A 13,056-nucleotide genomic window follows, 5' to 3' on the forward strand; every position below is an offset into this window, starting at 1 on the left:
TGCAATTCCCACTGCAAGGCTGGTGGAGTAATTTTCGTAGAGAAAATGGTCTGGATGATTTTCTTAATTACTGTTTACCTAAATAAATAAATAATGCATATTCATGGCTCTCACTAAAGTAACTCGTGTTGAAATGTTTACCTCTCAAGAGAATAATTATTAGGGTGGGGTGGGGAGGTAGGAACTAATAATAAAACATTCAGACAAGATTACAGAATGTTCTGATCAGAATAGTAAGCATTATGCTAGAAATAAAAGCAAATATATGGAACTGTCTTGAACTGAGGAGAAAAATGCTGTGCTATCCAAAGAAACCTGCTGAAGCAATGCAACTGAAAGGACTCTTGTCTTGGAGCTATTCTGTATACCAAGTAGGTTCCTTCAGCATAAAGTTAGATTTATTAGATGATTCTTTCTCTCAGTTCGAGTCTGGAAGAAAAAATGTATGAATATGGGCATTCACATAAATGTACATGACAGCTGTAATACCCATCAGCATTGCTTTGAGTCTAGTGTATGTTGATTCTTAAACCAAGTGACAGAGGATGTTTCAGCTGTTTGTACCAATAGTAAACAAAACCTTCATTTGTTTTGTAACCCCTCCCCCATTTCATACAATCCTTTGAATGAAATTCTTTGCTCAGCCGAGAGTTTAAATTTGGTCACATCTTTGGCTGTCTTTTGGCTATGATTTCTTATCCAGATAATCAGCTCAAAGAGAGCCAGTGATGTGTTTTAAAGATTTCTGTGACAGCTGTGTACCGTTAGGCTGAATAATGAAAAAAAAATTTTAATTGTAGTTTAACACAATAAATACAGACTGGGTTTCTGGTTTAGTCTGTGGCACCAAGAGAACAGAGCCTTGGACAAGAGTGCTGTTGCTTAACCCTCTGCAGAGGACACTTATGGGGCCAGTGGAGCTGGTCTGCTCTGCAGCCCGCCTTACGTGTCTCCAGCTATTCCAGACCAACAGAGTGTGACCTCTGATGAATTTGCTTATTTGCACAGGAGTGAGGAAAAAAAGCATATGGAAGATGAGCAGAAAGCAGTTAGCAGCGGTGGGGTAGTCTGTTGGGACCGCAGCCTACCGCAGCTCCTCCGGGCACTCTTTGCATTGCCGCAAAGCGGGATCCAGTTTCCTCGAGCCGCTTGTTCCCTGGCTGTGATTGCAGTGCCTCCGCCAGAGCTCGGCCACGGCCTCCCAGCGCTCCCTCTGCATGCGGACAGCCTCAGACTCCGGCAGATGTTTAGGCGAAGGGAATGACCTTGAGTTCAGCACCGTCTCAGATATCCTAATGAAAGGGGGCGGACTCTCCCCGCTCCACTAAACATCTGTCAGCCAGTCTTAAAGGAGCAAGCTGCCGTCCTGTCTGAGCTGTTCTCTAACTCAGCAGAGTCTTCTGGGGATGAAGACTTCCAGACCTTTTCCTCTAGACTAAATTATTCCCTTCTAAGGTAATGTCAAAAATGTCCTGAGTGCTTGTAGGCAAGTAGAGCACTCAACTTTGTGTTAACACATGCCCGTCCTGGAATATCATCTCATCTAGAAACTGAAAAGAAGTTTTTCTTTAACTGAAAGTGTCATCTGACTGGTAGGATTGGTAGTGTTTTTCACATATGTGTCATTAATGGAAGTGTTTGGTCATGGTCTGAAATGAAATAAGAGGCTGAAGAGCAAGGGTTAAGAGCTTCCCACTATGAGCTGTGCTGTTTCCAGAGCAGGTGATGAGAGTGTCATGTTGACTTTAGTCCTCATTAAACAGCTTGGCAGCATCTTCTTGCTAGTGAATGTCCACTACTGCATTTCATTTTTCTTCCTTGACGGGTCAACCCTTTCCCTGGACAAACCATCTCCTGTGCAGCATTCCCAAGTGGTGTCTGTACCCAAGAGGATGAGAGTGTTAATGCTTGGACAAGGCCATTAGTCTGTGTCTGGTTTTATCCATGCGCTATATAGTAGAGACGGCAATTTTATAAACACACTCTCCTTTGAAGAAATCTTTCTGGGTTCTTCTTCAAAAGGTGTTTGTGGAGCAGAAATACACCTCTCAATCTAGCCTTTCTTATAGCAGGTTCTGGGAGTTTCAGCCGTGCATCTGCCAGTGAAGTCAATGGCAGGGAGGCAGCCAAAACCTCACACAACAGAAAAAGATTTGAGTGTTCAGAAAGCAGTGTGTAGTTGGTGCTACACAAACAGAATACACAGCACAGTAAACCTGATATCAGCTCGCAACTAATTATCTGTGTATAAAAATTCCCCTGCTTGCCTTTTGGCCGTTAGAGACTCACTGGTAAGATTTATGACTCTGGCTAAAATGAAGTACCGTTTCCTTTTTCTCAGCATTACTGTGCGTGGCCTTTCTGGCTTTTCTTGTTAAACCGACTTGAGTTCACACAACAGGGAATTATTTTTGAATCTCTTTCCCATCATGACTCTACCTTTCTGTTTTTGTTGCAACAGGAGAAAAATAACCCACAAAATATTTTAATTTCTTTAACTTTCCTCTGCTTTGTGTGAGAGTAAAGATGCAGGACTTAAAAAGCAGTCTCTTCTAGGAAGGCACAGCGTTGCCCTGTTCTGAATCCTGCAGCTTCCACAGACTTGTGGTAGACCTGCCATAATCGGCATAGATGATAGAAATGAAATCAGTGTAGTCTCTTGTGCTACTGCTCTGTTTACTTCTTTCTGCTGAAGTGACCTGAGATAACTTCTGCATGAGCGGGAAGAGCTGCACTTGGCCTCTCTGCAGGGTTGGGGACCTGAAAAGGGAGGTGGGATTCCTGGAGAAGTCAAGCTAGATAAATCAAGGTAAATAACACTTATCCTTTGGCGTTTTGTGGCACCTGTTAGTGTGCTTCTAGTTACATCTCAAAACCTGAGCTCTGTTTGCTTTATAATCTGATGTGCAACTGTTTTGGTTGGCATTTGTTTGAGCTAAAAGACAATTCCTCTCCTTTAAACTAGAGCGCAGGGAACCAGGCRTACATCTCAGAGGAAGACATCATTTATTTCTCCTGACCTAATGTTAAATGCATCTGTCTGCATTCCATAGGCTAATGAAAATTAGACCATCGACTGAACTTGTTGACCTGGCAAGTGTTTATCTGGTTTCACCCTGATCTGAAGATACCTGAAAGTTAGTATGTCTAAAGACAAACTAACAGTTGGCTTTTATTGTGTAGAAAGAAAAAAGGCAGCAATGTTGAGCTGCTGCCATGTTTCCCAGTCAGATTTAGACATAGTTATTTTTGTATTAGGGCTTTGAGGAAAACCGGTAGAGATGCCAGATAAACCTTCCCAAAAAAACCATTTGTGTTAATACTTAAATATTGTCCATCTTTCACAGCATTTACTTATCTGTTTCCCACATGCTGAACCTTATGGGGAATTTTTGTGGTTGACTGTGGCCTGCTCTTTCATTCTGTACTTTAACTGTTTTCTTGATTCGCATTTTTAAAAAGAAATTAGCAGTAAAATTCTGACTGTGATAATCATTCAAAGCATTCAATGGAACTTTCCTGCAGCAGAGGAGACAGCAGTTCTCGTGGTTGATGTGTTGGGGCAGGAGTCCCCACACGTAAATCCAGTGAACTGCCATGTTAGTACTGCCATGAAAAGTGTTCTTACTCAGGAGTCTGAGCGCTGGTGAAGCCAGTATCATTTTTTGAGATTCCAGGTTTGGTGTCAAGGCTCTGTGACAGTTGGTGATTTTGGGTGATTTCATCCTAGTCACTGAACCATTTTATTTTGTCTTGTTTGTGTGTTTATTAACCAAAGTCTGTAGTCCGTAAGGAGAAATACACCAGACGTGAATTTTTGTCAGATTTGACACAAAGTCTTAGGTGTGGCTTTTGCTGTATTTTGTTTTTCTAGTGCTTTATGCTACAGGGTGCATAAATGTTCGGCCTGTGTCATTTGGTAATATGTACTTATTGTTATGTGGGGGTCCTTCTTACAGAATATATTAACTTTCCTTTTAAGTCTAGCCATTCTTTCTTGAGTCACATTACCAAGAAAAAAATGCTTTTGACCGTGGCTTTATTTTAGTTCAGGAATATTCATTCCTATGTTAAACTAATTCAGATTTTATATCAAAAGGTTTACAAGCTCATGTGGTGTGGATCTTGAACTAGTCTCCATATAACTCTGTTCCCACCTCTCCTAGCCCAGCCTGGCTGAAGTGTCACAAAATTAATTGTAACCAGAGGGCAAGAGAAAGTGGAAAACTTCCCCCTCACACATCCCCCAGCTGCTCTGAAGGTTTTCCATTTAGAACCTAAGTATAGTTAAGGAAAATCCAGTTTGCAGACCGTTTCAAACAATCCCCTGGCTAGCAGAGAGCAAAAGAAGCTGCGCTCACCTCCAGTCAGCCAGCTGCGATTAGCTTAATGCTTTTTCTGATGAGTTTGGTCGTGGTTTCTAGCCAAACTGATTCTTCACGCGGTTTTATCATTATCTAAATAACAATTGAATCTCATCTCAGTTAAGTGCTCATCCAGCTAGCCCATACACAGCAAAATCAAGGACCAAGACGATTATTACAAGAAGAAGATCAAATACTTTCATAAGTAAAGCAGCCTGTGTGTCTTTTCTGGCATCAGATGCCGACATCATCGTGGGTTTAATTCATAGATTTCAGGACAGGATTATGTACTAGATGTCAGGAGCATTGCAAATACCTTCCCAGCCTCAGGCAACACTTCAAGCAGTTGCAAACTACAAATGTTATAATGAAGCAGTTTCAACCAGAAAGAAATACTCTTCGGCTTCACTTGAAAACATATGAAACGTAAAGAAAACATGTTTGTTAATCTGTGATAGTGTTGTACGTAACCGACTGGGATCCTAGACTTTTGGAACTCATTTCTACATGCTTTGGGGTAATAAACATTAAGCTCTATCAAGCGAGGCATAACTTGAGAAAACACAAGTTCTTGTTTACACATCTGTGCTCACTTCTTCCTGTTCTCTGTTGCTGTGCCTTTCTTAAGTATTTTTTTCTTCTATCCGTGTTTGTAAGAAGCACGCCAACTGATCTTGTCGTGTGCGTTTGTTTGACTTAGCCTTGATGTTGCATATCTGTTACGAACATGGATGGATAGGCTAACCCAGAGGTATTTGTGGCTGGCCTCCCGCGTTGCCTGCCTGACTTCTCTGGTTTTCATGAGCGTGATTGCGCTGCTTTCTTTGCTTGAAAGATCTTCTGTGCTACTCAGAGAAGCAGCCAGCGACGCTCATCTCACTCTTCTCAAACCATCCTCACTGTTTTGTTCATCGCTTGCTGAAGAACCTCTATTTTCTTCCTCTTAAGCATCAAAGTTTGTGTTATTTTTCATTAATGGCACCAACATAACCTCTCTTTGAAACACACCCACGGTATAAAAAAAAAAACAGCTTGGAAGATGTTTACTTGAAGTAAATACTTTTTTAGCTTTGCGCTTCCTTCTGCCAACCATGGTGTCTGGTGTGTCTGCCTTTACATTTGCATTCTTCCAGGAGCCCTCAAACAATACTGTAAGCCCTCAAAAAAAAAAGAAAAAAGAAAAAAAGAAAAAGAAAAAAAGGGAAAAAAGTAACAAAAGTAACAAGAAGTTGTTACAGAACATAATTAAAAGAAAAGTTTAGAACCTCTGATTTGAAGTAATTTAATTTTTAGTCTTCTCTGCAACTGTGAAGGCAGAAGTTTCTTTTGAAATTAGAGATAAAGTTTCCTTGCACTCACCTGAGTCCAGGAGCTGGGTCTTCAAGTAAATACTGAATATTGAAGGATTTTTGCAGTATTTCATTATCCGGTGATCGACTGCCCCCGTGTGCAGATCCACACTGGGGGCCTGCAGGGATACAGTGCTTGGGTGGAGATTGCATCTTCCTCTGCACAGGATACAGCTCTTCCTATGTCGTAAACTTAGCCAGTCACTGTGTTCAAATGCTCAAACTTTTCTTCATTACACACAGTTTTGGCTCTTTATTTCATATAAGCTCATTTTTTACATATTCCCTGCAAGTTTAGAGCTGTAGCGATAGTTGCACTTTTAATAATTTACTTGTTTCGCAAAGAAAACTCTTCTATAAAATGGAAAGCATGAAATAGCCTAGATGTTGAGCATAGGCGAGGGGTAGGGTTTCATTCTCCCCTAAGCTGACCTCTAGGCAGAGAGATTCCTGCTTTCATGTTTTAGATCATGTGTAAAACCTGATGCTCTCTGGATCATCCTGTGTAGGGCAAGGATATCTAGGGAACATGGGGAGGGAGAGAGAGAGAGACATTTGCAGAAGGGAATGAAATGTTTGGGAGGTAGCCTCATGCTTTCTACAGCAGTGAACATCAATCACACCTTCTCAGAAAAGTGTGGTAATGAGAGTCCCTCTCCCCTTTATTTATTTTATTTTATTTTATTTTATTTTTGTTTTCCTATTCCCCACTTTATTTATTCTCCTTTCCTTCTGGTGTGCTACAGCAAGTGCAATTTTAGCTCAAAAGTGTAACATTTCCTCAAAAAAGCAAAGGCTTCCCTGGTTTTATCCCTTTGGCCATTGAGTAAACAACAGTTATTTTTGTTTTACCAGTGATTTATGACTGGACAGACTTGGAGTTTTTATTTTTAGTTTTATAGGCAATTCATATAATGTATATTTGTAACCATAAAGATTTTGAATATTTTGTCCTCGTATAGTCTGCCAATTAATGTTGTGCCCACTTGGGAAAAAAATATGAGTTGAAAAGACACAAGTGTTGCATTCTTAGAATAGTCTCATGATTCTTTTTAAGTATATGTGCAGATAATGTTTAAATGTAGCAGAATTCTGAGCATCTGGCAATAAATCATCTAGTAGGGTGCCATCCAGAAGAAATAACCTACTCTTCATAAATGATCGAGTTTTTATAAGACTTGGAGTAAAATGCTGTAATATCAATGCTCAGAAAAAGGAGTGAGCTTTTTTGTTAAATGTGATTCTACCATGAACTGCATATCGAAAAAAAAAAGCCCTTTCATTTGTGCTTTCATGTTACTATTTTATGTGTTTATGGAGGTACTAGCCAAAAGTTTTAACTGAAAAGTTCACTTTGCAAATTTCAGAAAAATAATAGTAGTTTTAAAAAAGGCTAAATGTTCTTTTTCGGTTGCCTGCTCCTTACCATTTCTTTACTTAGCATTTTTTGTGGTAATTCTGCAAATACAACTCTTGCAGTGACCCTGCAAAGATGTGTACGTGCCGCTTCTTGTACTACTGCTGTCCCCTTCTGTTAGAAAGAAAATCATCCTCATTTTTCTCTCCCAATTCGCCGACTTTACTCATGTAAATGAATTCAAGTTTCTAAGTATTCAAGTGTTTTTTTTTTTCTGGAAAAAGAGTAATGTAAAATGTTGGGCACCAGCACTGATGAAACTTCAAATCGAAAATCCTCGTAGCTTAAATTACTTACTTCTCCGTCTGCAAGCGTTTCCTTCCCACGCTCGTTCCCAGCGGCGGCGGAGCGGGAACACTCCCTTGGTAAATGGCAAGAGCCATTTCCGTGTGATTCGGGCTTGGCACCGGGCAGGATTTGGGCTGGGTGCTGCCGCCGGCTACCTGGGGAGGCCACCCCATGCAGAAGGGCCACGAGCCCCTTCTTGCACCTTGCTGGTGGCACGTGGCTCTCCTGTGGGCCAACAAGTTTCTTATTCCCGCTCCGGTTTTCTTTTGACTCCGAGTCACGTGAAGCATGGCCGAATGGAGGAGCATAGCACACATTACGTTGATCCGAGGATGCTAACCAAAGGGCTTTTTTTCCCCTATCTGAAGCTACCCGGAAGAAGGACCCAGAAGAAGAGGAACAAACATGTTGATCCTGATTTAAAATTCCTGATAAAATCAAAGCTAAGCTTAGACAAATGCTGTTGTTAATCATTAAATAAAGTCTTTTTGATCATTTTGGTGGTTTTGTTGAAACACCTTACTAATGTGATGTGCAGAGTTTCATTAGTATGTGTGCAAAGTATGCAGATACTTACAGTATGATCTCTTAGACCAATCACAGAACCATTAGTTTATCATCTATTTTATAATTCTTCTCAGGAGCCTTATTTGTCTAGGTGCTATACAAATGCCAAAAATATATGGTCCTAGTTGTAAGCAATTTACAGCTTAAAGGTAAGATGAGGTATTTAATGGACATAGGCTGTCACTGAGGCAACACGTTATTTTAATGTTGGGCTGTAAAGACCTGCTATGTAAAAAAGAAAAGATAAGCTCTTTTTAGAATTATAAAGCGGAAAGAAGGGAGTTTTGAGCAGATTTGATGCTTGACTTTTAATGACTGGCTTCATTTTATTTTAGGTTGATATCGACTGAGTTGCCAGAACTTTGCCCTACAAAGCTTAGGAGGGCCACTTCTTAATGGATTGCTGTAGCCTCTTAATTTCTCCATTGATCCCGTTCCCTGCATCGTGAGAACGTTTTAGCCAGCACAGAACCTAGAAAAGTTACATGTAAGTCATGATTCAAGTTCCTTTCTTTTTAAAGGCGGGGGGGGGCAATAAAAGAGGTTTTGGGGGAGGCAAGATGGAGGCCGCAAGCATCATACTTTAGAAAAATACCATAAAAGCTGTAATCCAACAACAAACATTAGGTTGTGAATAAATTGTTACTGAAGTATTCTTAGTGGCTCTTTTAGCTTAAATGGTGATTGTCATTTTGAAAGCTTTAAGTGTTCCACTTCCATAGTAAACCTTAGCAAAAAGTAGTTAAAATAACTTCTCCTCCCCCCCCCCCCAACCTTCCAGTTATGAAGGCTTTTTTCCACAACTGGATAACTTTATGCACGCTTACCCTGGAGTGTTGTGCTAAAGTCACACTCATGCTTCACACAAGATCAGAGGCCGACCTTTGCTCAGTGGACTGTAGGCATCCCTCTATTTTTTTTCCAATCGTAAAACCAGTATCCTCCTCCTTTGCTGTGGTTTCCAGAACGGTTCCTGTGGAGAAGTCCTAGCACCATGCTGCTGCTTCTTCCCCCAGCTGCAACCCAGAAAAGCCCTGTAAGCTGCAGTCATATCTGCATTTTAAGAGCCACTTCCAGCTCCTTTCATGAGCTTCACATGTGAGGCACAAATTTAGCTGCTCATCCAAAAGTCAGAGCTGACATACATGAGCGATAGGCTGTCAAGAGCACTGCTATCATGCCGGGGTCGTCCCAGGCAGGACCATGGCTCCGCAGCCTCCCATTTGACTACTGATTTGCACTGCGAGATCCCATTGCATCCCTGCATGCTTGTCGTTCAGAAAAGGCAGAGCATGGACACTGCCAGTCAGCATGTTCCTTCCAGCTTGATGCGTGTAGGAAATGTGATTATTTGATGTTGAAAGAACTATGCAAATACTGTAGTAGGGTGGGGAAAGCCACACAGAGATTTGCTAGGGACAGAGGGGATTGAAGGAGCAGAAGACCCCTTCCTATCTCCTTCATCTGGAGAGTATTTGCTGATGCGTGTTATGTGCTTAGATTTTTTCTCCCAAGATGGGAGAGCGGCTGTGGTGCTGTGCACAGATTTCCTCTACTCAACACCACGGCTAAATCCTCCAAAACCCCTCACAGCATCCTCTAGTGGGGAGAAGCTAAGACTAATTTGACACTCTGCACCCACCAGCAGTCCCAGCCTTGCTGGGGTGGATCTGCAGGTGGAAGGAGCTCTGCAAGGAGACTGTGGACACAAGGGTCTGCACAGCCCAGAGGATAGGACGCTCCACAGCTGGCAGGTTTGGAGAAAGGCTTGAGCACAACTTTATCTTTGTTTTATTGAAAAAAAATCCCATTGTGGTCGAGAGATTTCTGTCTTTTGGATGATGGTATAGAGCAGCTTGGCAAAAAGCCACCCGAACCAGAGGTAACACAAAATTGTGGTTCGCAACGTTGTACTTTCCAGTGGTTTCCAGCATCAGTCCTACATTAACCCAGGATTCACAAGCAGGAGAGCAAACACGAAGCACAGGACAAATCTTGTATAAAATCCACGGCCCGGCCTCAGAGCCGGGGCTGTTCGGTTGCCCCCGCTGCCGTCGTGCTCACTTTTGGGAGCAGCGATGCTGCGCCTCTCGGTTCAGCTGGCTCCCGCGCCGCTTGCGCTGCACACTTGTGCTGCGCGGACACATGTGACAACCGGCAGCTGGTCGAATAACTCGGCCAGAAAAACCTTGGGGGAATGCGCGGAATGGAAAGTCACGCTGGAGCGAGGTCTGGGCCTCGCCGCAGCCTCTATAAGGACATCTGCTTCCAGCGGCCCCAGCAGGGGAATTTAAATCTTGTTCCGCACTTTGTGGTGGTCGTGCTGCTCCGGCTGGGAATAGCTCCGGGCCCTCGCTGTTAAATAACAAAAAGGCAGAAGTAGGAATTCCTTGAAAACCATTGGCAGACTGGGTTGTGGAGGGGGACACAGCGAGGTTAGAAGAAGTCTTTCTGTTTTTTGTTTTTTTTTTCCCCTCCTGAAATAAGCACTGACATGTTGATTATGAAGGCTGGCGTCCTGCCCTTGTTTTTTCAACTGGAGTCATAAATTCATATTATGCAGTTTAATGACTAATCAGGCCAGGACGGGGAAGCCAACCACAGCACTTGTTCTGGTCAGTTTGCCTTGATTACTTACTAACACTGAGTGTCTATTAGGAATTGTAATATTACTTAAATATATACTAAAAAAAAAAGTATTGGAATATTTTGGAAGTGGAGACTTTATATTAGAGATAAACCTGCATATGATATATAACCTGTTTTATTTGCAGTGACATAAGATGTAGGCGACAAAACAAAAAAGAATCTATTGTGGAAGAAAAGCAGGGTTTTTTAAAGCGTATGCAAACTCAGTTTTTAAAGACAGGAGATTCTTCTTTTTTCCTGAGGTAAAGGGTATTGGCGAAAATAACAGTGAAATGCTAGGCAATGGAGAAAGCATTGATAGAGAATTTGCTGTCAATGAGACCTTGGTAAAACAACGTGATGGCTTGGTTCTGTTTTCTCAAAAAGGGAGAGACTTGCCATTTTATTATGGGCCTTGCAATATGTGGCATAGTTGTTAATGAAAATCTCCGTAGGAGGACTCATCTGACTACATGAGAATTTTGGATCTCGTTTAAAGTATGTTTCTAGTGTTGGTCTTAGGGGAAAAAAACTTGAAAATGGGAGATGTAACAACTCAGAAGCAAGCCAAAAGAGGCAACCCACCATTTCTTAATTGTACTTAACACAATTCCCTTGTAGTTTTGAAGCCTTATTTTTGTGGGCTTTTCTTGTGATTTTTGAGATGTTGTGATCGGCCACCTTGCAAATTCACTATGAAAATCCCTGTCAGAGGAACTAGCTTTGAAAATGATATCCTTCGTAGAAGACTTGAAGAGCAGCCAGAAGCTGAGTGGACATAAATGGAAAGAATACCCCTCTCATTCCCTGTCCGCAGCTGAAGCACGTTGGCAGAAGCATGTACAGGATGTTTTGTTCTCCTGCTGGTGCTGTGGAAAATCAGAAATCTCTGTTTCCAACACTAGAGTCATAGTTGAGCACCAAATTGACTTGAGAAGTGCGCACGAGGTCAGCCTAGCTAAAACAGTCTGGCAGTATTGCTCCGGCTTTCCCTGAGCTGTGGCGTGTTTGGTATGCAAGTACACCTTCCCCCCTTTCGTTTCGTTATTATTTGCGTTTTATAACATTACTCGGGTGCTGCTTGATGTGATTGATCTCCGTAAAAACAGTACGCGTTGATTTTCGAATTCAGAGCAGAAGGTTTCTCCCTTGTTTCGACGGAGCAGGTTGCTAAACCCAGCCTAATGCAATGGGGAGACGGGGCTGCGAGCGGTCACGGCTGCCGTGGGGAGCTGGCCCGTGCTCCGAGCTGCAGCCGCGGTGCTGTTTCTTTCCCTGTAAAAGCAGCAAAAATAACGCGTCAATCAGTGGCATTCTGAGGATGGTAAATTGTCTTAATTTGTGCTACTTATGCATGTACTGTGTTGAGAATTCAGCAAGAGCCTTTAAGTGCTTTGCTCCAAAAAAAGCCCCCAAAGCTAGAATTCAGAAAACCTCTACACACAACATTAATATTCTCTAGGTATGAGTTCGTCAGAATTTTTTTTTTTTTTTTTTTTTTTTTTTTTTTTTTTTGCTTGTGAGATTTCTTTAACTCTGTCCTACAACCATCTGTAGGCAGATGTCGATAATGTAAAATTTTAAGATGCAGATTTTGGTGATTAGATGTCTGTCATCCGCCTACCACCAGAGGCTGGGAAAAAAATATATCTTTTTTTAAATTACGCTCAAAGGTCAGGAAACTTGATTGGATTAACGAGGAAACCAGATTTCTGAAGGTGAAGTCCCATCCCTTTGAATATCTACTTACCAAACTCTTGAGACTCTTGTTAAAAAATCTAGCCCAGTTCTCCCAAATGCCGTGGTCATAGTTAAGGAAAAGGGTGTTTCTATGCTACTGAGCAGGCAGCACTGGATTTTAATTTGAGATGTTAGCACATCTGTCACAAAATCTCAAAAAAAAAAGAAGTCCCATTCTCATGTAGTGCTTGTGTTTTCTCTTTGATACTGCAGAACTATTTGTCCTGCTTTCAGGCTTGCTTTTTGAGAGGTGCACACATTTGACTTATCACCAGTATTTGATAGGAATGCAGTGAAGATAGAGAGGAGAGGCAGTTGCTCAACTCTGGGTACAAATACCGCTGGTATCTTGGTCATGCAAGTGAGATGTTCCTATGGGCCGTGTGTTTTATTTAAATGAGGCCTTATTCCTAGCAGAGGGCTGGCGTGTGTCTAGAAATGCTTTCGCATGGATGAGAGAGGTCTTTTTGTGCAGAGTTTTGACATCTGCCTTTTTAAGAGCTCCGTATTAGCGTACATCACTGTAGTGTTGAGGTGATTTCCATCAGACTGGTAGCCGCAGTGATGCTGCTTAATGGATGTCGTGATTTCGTGAAACGTGGTACGTTTCCCTGCTTGGAGACCAGGAATCTGCTGGGGCTTTGGCTGAGCATTGGCAATAAAGTCCCAGGTGTGACACATGTCAGTGGTAAGCAGCAAAGCA

The 13,056-nt window shown here is 42.0% G+C and overlaps 1 protein-coding gene across 4 annotated transcripts in view; it reads left to right on the forward strand.

The window, feature by feature from the left end:
• The window catches only part of BACH2 (BACH transcriptional regulator 2), a 160,595-nt gene that overhangs the window by 57,257 nt on the left and 90,282 nt on the right, over positions 1-13,056 (forward strand). For 3 of the 4 annotated variants that reach the window (XM_085318727.1, XM_085318725.1, XM_085318726.1), the window contains exon 3: positions 8,321-8,472. The gene's annotated coding sequence lies outside the window, so the exon portion shown is untranslated. Of the gene's footprint in view, positions 1-8,320; positions 8,473-10,337; positions 10,421-13,056 lie in introns of those variants that run through there. The other variant, XM_085318731.1, reaches the window with a different exon arrangement.

This window comes from Rhea americana, unplaced genomic scaffold (genome assembly GCF_003343005.1).
Source record: "Rhea americana isolate MKP2758 unplaced genomic scaffold, rheAme1 scaffold_55, whole genome shotgun sequence".
NCBI classification, from domain to species: Eukaryota; Metazoa; Chordata; class Aves; order Rheiformes; family Rheidae; genus Rhea; species Rhea americana.